This window comes from Crinia signifera, chromosome 6 (genome assembly GCF_055691185.1).
Source record: "Crinia signifera chromosome 6, ASM5569118v1, whole genome shotgun sequence".
NCBI lineage: Eukaryota > Metazoa > Chordata > Amphibia > Anura > Myobatrachidae > Crinia > Crinia signifera.
This window is the reverse complement of record NC_139222.1, coordinates 67,086,576-67,095,258: the sequence shown is the minus strand read 5'-3', so window position 1 is coordinate 67,095,258 and position 8,683 is coordinate 67,086,576.

Here is an 8,683-nt window from a genome sequence, read left to right as displayed (position 1 = left end):
ACACGAGCTAGGTCAGTGGTCTCCATCTTTTTTTGGGGCGTGAGCTACTCGCGGCAAAATAAACCAACCGAAGAGCAACAAAAAAAAAAAAAAAAGAAAGAAATCGGCCTAATAACCAAATAATGCCCTTTACATTTTATGCCACACACTGTAATGCCCCTGACATTATGCCACATACCGCAATGCCCCAGTCAAAATATGCCACACACTGCAATATGCAATATGTTGCATACATACCTCCCAACACTGGAGGCAGAGGAGAAGGAACATCCTAAATTAGGGGGCATGACCTACTATCGAGGAACTCCTACGAGGCCGCATCCCCCATTTTTCCGCTATGGGGGCATGGCCAGTGCTCTGAGAGTTACTGGCCATGCCCCCAGCCTCTCTGAATAGACAGTGTTCCAAATATACACATGCCACCAGTTACACAATGCCCACAGCTATGCCATAAACACAATGCCCCCCCCCCCCCCCCAGCAGTGCCAGATAAACAATGCCCTCCCGATTGTGGTGCCATTCTAAATAAATTCTCTGGTGGTACTATAGGCGTGCACCAAAAAAATGGTGTAGCCGCATGGGGTGCGGTCAATGAAGATGGGGGTGTGATATACATATTCTTCCAATAGTGCAGTGCCAGATATACATATGCCCAAATAGTGCCAGATACACATATGCCCCCACAGTGCCAGGTATGCCCCCAATAGTACCAGCACTCACCATTGTTGCTCCTGCCGGTGGTAGGAGAATGCCGATATCCCCCTGCTGACTGGCTAGGTTGTGTGCTCCTCATCCACCGCAGCTACCCTTCTGAGGACAGGAGAGCAGAGCAGCACAGCACGCGTCTCTCATTCCCCCTCACTTCCCTGTGAGCGGGCAGTCAGCAAATCAAAGCTTGTGGGCTGGCTCCTGATTGGCTGATGGCGACCCAGACACAGGGATACACACTGAGGGGAACGAGAGATGCGTGATGCGCTCTCCTCCCCTCGGAAGTAGCGGTGGCGATCAATGAAGGGGGGGAGCGAGGGAGAGAGAGAGACGGCCGGCCGGGGTTGAGCCACCCGGATCACTACCAGTAGCTCACGAGCGACGAGTTGTCGATCACTGAGCTAGGTCATTGAATGAAAAATCCACTGTGGTTTGCATTTCACATCAGTGAGAATTCAATAGGTTTGTTTTTTTACACATGGTTAATAAGAATAAGAGTTGTGATGGATACAAGTGTGACGAGGATTACAATGATCCAGCGGTCATTAACATAAAAGGAAATAATTTCATGGTTTTCTTTTTCTATCCTATAGATCAGTGGTAGCCAACTCCAGTCCTCGAGAGCTACCAACAGTTCAAGTTCTCCAGCTCACCTCACATGTATGCAGATGAACTCATTACTGACTAGCACATTTTAAAAGATCCACAGATGGAGCTAACTACTTCACTTGTGATTCTGTGAAGATACCTGGAAAACGTTAACTGTTGGTAGCTCTCGAGGACTGGAGTTGGCTACCACTGCTATAGATTGTAAATTTGCGAGCAAGGCCCTCCTACATCTATATCAATTTGTTTCTACCCAGTTTGTGAAATCACTGTTATTGCCAATTGTAAGGCGCAATGGAATATGCTGCGCTATATAAGAAACTGTAATTAAATAAAATAAAATTTGAAATTAAGATGTGAACCATTCAACCAGTTTTATATCCTGGATTATTTGCATTTTTTTTTGTTTATTGTGAGAAGATATTTTAAAACGTAACTGGTCAATGATATTAGTTAATAAAGAAGTCAAACATGCCAGGGAAACCATAAATCAAGGTCATGGAGGTTTCAGTAGTTATCTCCCCATCAAATTAAGAAATACTAGTACCTACCTAGCTAAGTGCATTCAAAAAGGACTTTGGTTTCTGTATGCCTTGGCTTAGACAATCTCTAGAAACCATACTAGAATGTTCGGCTGCAAACATCTACCTTACCGGCAAAGGGATGAAGACTCCACTCCTTTTTATCTCCCATTGTACCTGCAGTATTAGGTAGAGTGTCTGTGACCGGATGCCCACCCTACGCTCTGGATATGCCCTTCGCTGTCACAGATAGAGGATTCTGGTCTCACTGGACCTGGCCAAAAGGAATTCCGTTACCATCAGTAGCCACCCGTTACTGACTCCACCCACTACGCAGTGGGTGAGGATATGGATGTCACCACCAGACTCCTACCATGTTGCATCTGAAACCACAGTTACCTCCTCAGGCCCACACACTGGCACCTGAGTACTACCTGCTAAAGTGTATGTATCAACATGCTGCTGACACACCCCTGACTGGCATCTTCTACTCCCCCACTGGTCGCTGACCAGGCCTCTGCAATGGTAGCTGGATGACAGCGGAGCTCGAAGACGCTGGATCCTTTACCCAGTTCAGTCGGAGAATGGGACTTTTGTAATATTCCTGTAGCTGTCGTCTTGAGGCAAGCAATGGTTATTAGCCTCAAATTTAATTCTTGAAGAAAACTCTTCCCAATTGCTAGGGGATCAGCATACAGAGATGTTACAAGCATTCAGGTAGAAGCAGATGTTAAATTTTACAGGCCAAACTTGAGGCTTTTTATCCTAATTCCACACACAATACTGCAGGGGGTAATTCCACCCTGTTCTCTCAACCAAATAGCGTAAGTGCAGGAGTTGTACATGCCTGGAGCATTTGTATGTATATAGCTATTAGACCATTTTACTGTCACAAATAAATCCAGATTATATGTCAAAAGTTGCAATACAATTTCTTTAGAATATGTACCAAATAGACTGAAAAGCATGGATTCCTTTACCTACTTTACACTTCACATCAAGAAACCCAGAAGTCTCCGTTGCCAAGACCTTGTCCACAGGAACAGGTTTCTATGTTAATCAATGCACCAAGCCTGGTTCCTGCTGTGCATTGATCAACAACAAAAAGGTCTCAGACCCCTTTGTAGGAAATATATTATCTAGTTACAGAGGCTGGTGGATTCCTTCACCAGTCAGATACAAAGTAAGTGCATTTACCTTTAGAATGCATTCATCAATACTCTTATTAATACTTTCTGCAATAGTCTTAGATATTTATACATGGAAAAAAAAAAGTCAAGGGCCCACATTCATGTACGGATAGTGCCGCAGCACAGGTATTAACCCCTTCAGTGCTAAGAAATCACATGTACATAAGTGTATTCAAAGCCTTTGCCATGAAACGCAAAATTGAGCTCCCCTAATCAATTAAGCTGTAGGAACATCTCAAGGGTGGAGTTAACTTGTGTGCAAATTCAGTTGATTAGACATCATTTGGAAAGGCACAAACCTGTCTATATAAGGTCCCACACTTGACAGTGCATGTCAGAGTATAAACCAAGCATGAAGTCAAAGGAATTGTCTGTAGAACTCTGAGACAGAATTATCTAGAGGCACACATCGGCGGAAGGGTACAGAAAAGTAACTGCTGCTTTGAAGGTCCTAATGAGCACAGTGGACATCATCCGTAAGGAGGAAGTTCGAAACCACCAGAATTCTTCCTAGAGCTGGCCTGCCGTCTAAGCTGAGCAATTGGGGGGAAATGGCCCTCGTCTGACAGAGTGACCATCAGGTTCTTGGTCACCTCACTGAGCTACAGTTTTACTCTGTGGAAAGGTGAACGTTTCACAAGGACAACCATCTCTGCAGCAATCCACCAATCAGGCTTGTATGGTAGAGTGGCCAGATGGACACCACTCCTTAGTAAACCGCACATGGCAGCCTCCCTGGAGTTTGCCAAAATGCACCTAAAGCATGGTGATGGCAGCATCATGGTGTGGGGATGTTTAACAGTGGCAGGATAGAGATAAAGATAAATGCAGCAATGTACAGAGACATCCTGAATGAAAACCTGCTCCAGAGCGCTCTTGACCTCAGACTGGGGCGACGGTTCATCTTTCACTAGGAAATTGACCCTAAGCACACAGTCAAGATATCAGAGGGGCTTCAGGACAACTCTGTGAATGTCCTTGAAGTGCCCAGTCAGAGCCAAGACTGGAATCCAAATTTTTTTATTTAATAAATTTGCAAAATCTCCCCCCCAAAAAATGTTTTCACGTGGTCATTATGGGTAATTGTGTGTAGAATTTTGAGGGAAACATGAAATTATTCCATTTTGTAATAATTCTGTAACATAACAAATTGAGGAAACAGTGAAGCGCTGTGAAATCTTTCCGGATGTACTGTAAATTTAAAATGCCAAAGAGCTTTATACAGAGAACTGAACAATGATTTATTCTGAAGTTCTTTGCTACTTGTGACTTATCACACTTCTGTATGCATTCTGTTATTTACACCAGGGTTCTTCATTAATCATACATGCAGCAGGTCTCAAACACATTTTTCCTCTTTTTGAATAGATGCAAATCGATCAATGTAAACACATTTGTGTATGCCTGCTGTGAGGTGACGGATTGCTAGGGCCTTATAAGAAGGAAGCTCATCGAGACTTGCCCTCTGACATCCAGGAGTAGGGAAAGTGTCATGTAGCTGTCAGTGACCTGACCTACTCAAATGTCTTGTCTTAGTCACTTGGCAGACAAACACTTCATGGGAAATAAAGGTTAGGTCTATGAGAATTGATTAAGGATGAACACTATGTAAAAAGTTTAACCAATACTATTAACCACCACACAAAAAAACTCTTTCGGTTGAATGGTCGTGAACAAAAAAATAGGTGTTTTTTTCAAATTCAGAGGAAATTTTATTTAAAAGTACATTATAGATGTATTTAAAATACAAATAAAATAAAAAACAGATCAAACTAAATTAAGTTGTCTATGCCTATTGCAAACATATACTTCACTAGACAAACGCGAGAAGGTCACTAGGTCGACAAGCATTAGGTCGACAGGGACATTAGGTCGTCACAAGCATTGGGTCCACATTCAAAAGGCCGACATGGGGTTTTCCCTTTTTTTTTTTGAGCTGACAGGTGGTATTTCGTGCCCTACCATCCACTAGGTCGTGGTGGGAGAATAAAATAGTGTGCCCGAAGCATGACGAGCGCAGTGAGGGGACGTGGTGCACTTTTAGTGTCAATGTTGACTTTCGAGTCAAAAAAAGTGAAAAACCCCATGTCAACCTTTTGACTGTTAACCTTCCCCGTGTTGGCCTAAAACACGTCGACCTTCAGTCATGTTGACTTAATGACTATCCAATGACCCATACCCAGACAAGCACGGGATTGAGATAATAGGTCTACAATGTATAGCTAGATGGGCTATAAAAAGAAAAAATGTCAACATGCACTAGGTTGGCACAGGCAAAATGTAGACATGTACTAGGTCAACATTGACAAAAGGATGATTATTTCTAGGGATTTTGTAATACTTTACCTTTCCCATTCACAGACCAAGTGGATGTTAAAGTTCATCATCATCTATTCAAAAGTGTGCCTCCAAAAAGGAATTCTTTCTGTGAACGGTGGCCCTCTACTTGTGGACCACTGTTTCCCTGTGTTTAAGTATACTAGTACTTGATTCCTGGGGGCACCTCCAACACTTAATACTGTCTATATTTGTTAAGACTCAATAGTATTGAAGTTGGTTCTATAACTACATTGTACCAAACTTTTTGTCCTGTGCGGGATACGATCTCTATTTGCTACCTGTTAAAGTTACCTGGGCTGCAGCATGGTGAGCGAAGAAAGTCATGTGAAGGTACGCACTACACTATTTTGTGGTCTACCTGCTCAGACGACAACATTGACGCAAAAAATTCAAACTCATGTCAACCTTTCGCCGTGTCAATATTTCCATGTCGAAATAGTAAATGTTAACATTTTGTCCATGTCTATCTTACGATCCATACCCACAAGCACTTGCTATAGCGGTTGTGTTCTTAGGAAGCCTCCTGTAACCACACATGGTATCCTACATTCATGGGACAATGTTTAGGTTGTCACCTGTATTTGTAATCTGGTGTCAGATGCCAGTTGTATAGGCTGAATATGGAATAAGTTCTATATACATTCAAACAACCCTATACTGCTGTACATGTATTTCTGTGTAAGTAAAAGAATGCAGCTATTTATTTGGTTGCAACACAAGAAAGGGGATTATTCTCTCTTATACTGCACAAGAAAAAAAAATTCTCTAAAATTATTATATTAGTGTTTTCTGATATATTTTTTTTGTCGTCTTTTTCTACCCAAATGAATGCAATAAGTTTTTAAAGCTTGCGGAAGCAGCACCTACTTTACTCCTCTGCCTCAGTGACAAGGATGTGCATTCAGCCCACGTCATAAGATAACACAGCGGTTCAGTGTGCCACACACTGACAGCCTATATCAGATGTCACTGCTGGTCAGTTACAGTCCGACAGCCTGCTCATCATTACAAGTTTGATGAGCACACACTGTCAGAGGTGCAGGTGGCGAGGGAATTGGACAACGACAGAAAGTATCGCTACTGCCGATACCTGGTACTCCCTCCACCAATGTCCGCAACCACAATGGGTGTTGGTCGGCGGGAATGTAGGCATTGGCGGTGGGGGCAGTGGTGGTATCAACGGTAGCGGACAATGGCAGTGCATACCGCTACTGCTATTCCTCACTACCGCTGATGGCCACTTCCTCCACCACCAATGCCTCCTACCGTAGTGGACATGGTCAGTGGGCATCAGTAAAAAAATAAAAAAAATGTAAAATTCAAAATGGCCTGACTATTAGTCAGCACAAATCAGGGGGCAGGCACTCCAATGGCAGAGGAGCAGCAGTGAAGAGCAGCCATACAAAAGCACTTAAAAGACTGCCTCCCTCTGGGTAAAGAAAGGATGTGGTTAAATTAATATTTAATAACCAGCGTTTGTTTTATTTTAATATTTCCTTTACAGTGGGGCTATAGGTACCAGCAGGCCTTTTATGCCCTACATGCTGGTACCTGTGGTTCTACAAGTACCAGCATGTGGGGCAGGTTTGCTGGGATCTGTAGTCCACTGCAAAGGACAATATTACTTTTTAAAACAAGATATCAACTGCCCAAGACCTTGAGTGCCCTGGAGAAGGGACACTACTTTACTTGGGGGTTCCCACCTCCTCAAGAACCGGCCTGGGCTGACTTATTGGAGCGGGTAATGTTTTATTTAAGGGATCCCATCAAGCAGCTCAAGAGCCCGGTACTGGTTCCTAAAATAAAGGGGACCCCTACTCACTTTGTCCCCTGTATTTTGGGAACCAGGGCTGGCTCCAAAATACACAGTGCATGAGGGGTGAGTGTGGGTGCCTCACCAGCCACTGACCTCACCGTACGCCACTGCACCATCCCAATTATCCCAAATTGAATACAAAGCATACCTTTTGGTCTGGCATCTTTTTTTGTGAGCCCACATGTCTCAAGCACGCAACATAAGGGGGCGTGCCCTTCCGTGGAGCGTACACCCACAGGTCAATTACTTCCTAGATCTGCTAATAGTATATCCACATCGTCAGCCTAAGCAGTGCTTCCAGGGACGCAAGTACCAGTCAGGAAGGAGCAATGTAACCAATAAAATAAAAAAGCTCATGTAAAACAAAACTATATTAACCAGACAATACATAAATATGCCACCAAACAAAGGCCCTTATTCAGGTTCACTCGCAAAGGCAAATTCTTTATCAAATGGACAAAACCATGTACACTGCAGGTGGGGCAAATGTAACTTGTGCAGGGAGAATTAGATTTGGGTGAGTTATTTTATTTCTGTGCAGAGTAAATACTGGCTACTTTATTTTTACACTGCAATATACAATAGATCTCACTTTGAAGTAAAACCCCATCCAACTCCAATTCACATGGTTTTGTCCATTTGAGAAGGAATTTGCCTTTGTGAGTGAACCAGAATAAGGGCCATAGTCCATACATAGTCATAACAGAATACATCAAACTATTAAAGTTGTAATATTTCTATATTTATACTGTATAATTTTTTAGTATTTTTATATTATTTTCTTTGTTTTTTTACATTTTTAAACCTCTTTTCAACAATAAACAAGAGTGGCAATTCAGAAATGATTATCATGTGCAAAACCAGCGCAGTCCTGTGCGTCAGACATGTCCCATTTGATGTGCTGCATGTCAGATGTGCTCACCACCATCCAGTTGAGTGCAGGTGGTACCACTATATAGATCAGTCAGACACCGGATTGTGCAGTGTTTATGGGCGTGCAATATATTGTTACATTAGCCATCCCGTCGCATGGAAACACAAACATTGTCCTGATGTGTACCTGGGCTGTACAAGGCTGTCTAGTATTTCTGGGCTGCATGAAAAACTAGCCAGCATTTACCTTGCATGCAAAAAGAATACATTTATTTGCAGCAATTGCTCTTTTACTTGCTCTTTTTTGCTTTTACTCCCAACCTTAGAATCAGGCCCATAATCTTCGTAAAGCCATGGAAAATCTGCCCTTTGTGTTATATAATGTGTATTCATAGCAGTTTATCTAAAACGATCATTGATGCAATAACTAACTTTACTGTGACTTCAGATCAAGGGTGAAATTGTGATTAAATTATACCTAAATATGAGATCAAAGAGTCATTGCGAATAATAGCGGGTAATAGGTATTTAATCCTTGACAGTTTTCCAGAATTGTAGGAAAACCAATACAAGTCACAGAATACTCTTCTAAGTAACTTGTGCTGTGTAGAAAAAAAAGAACCAAGAGG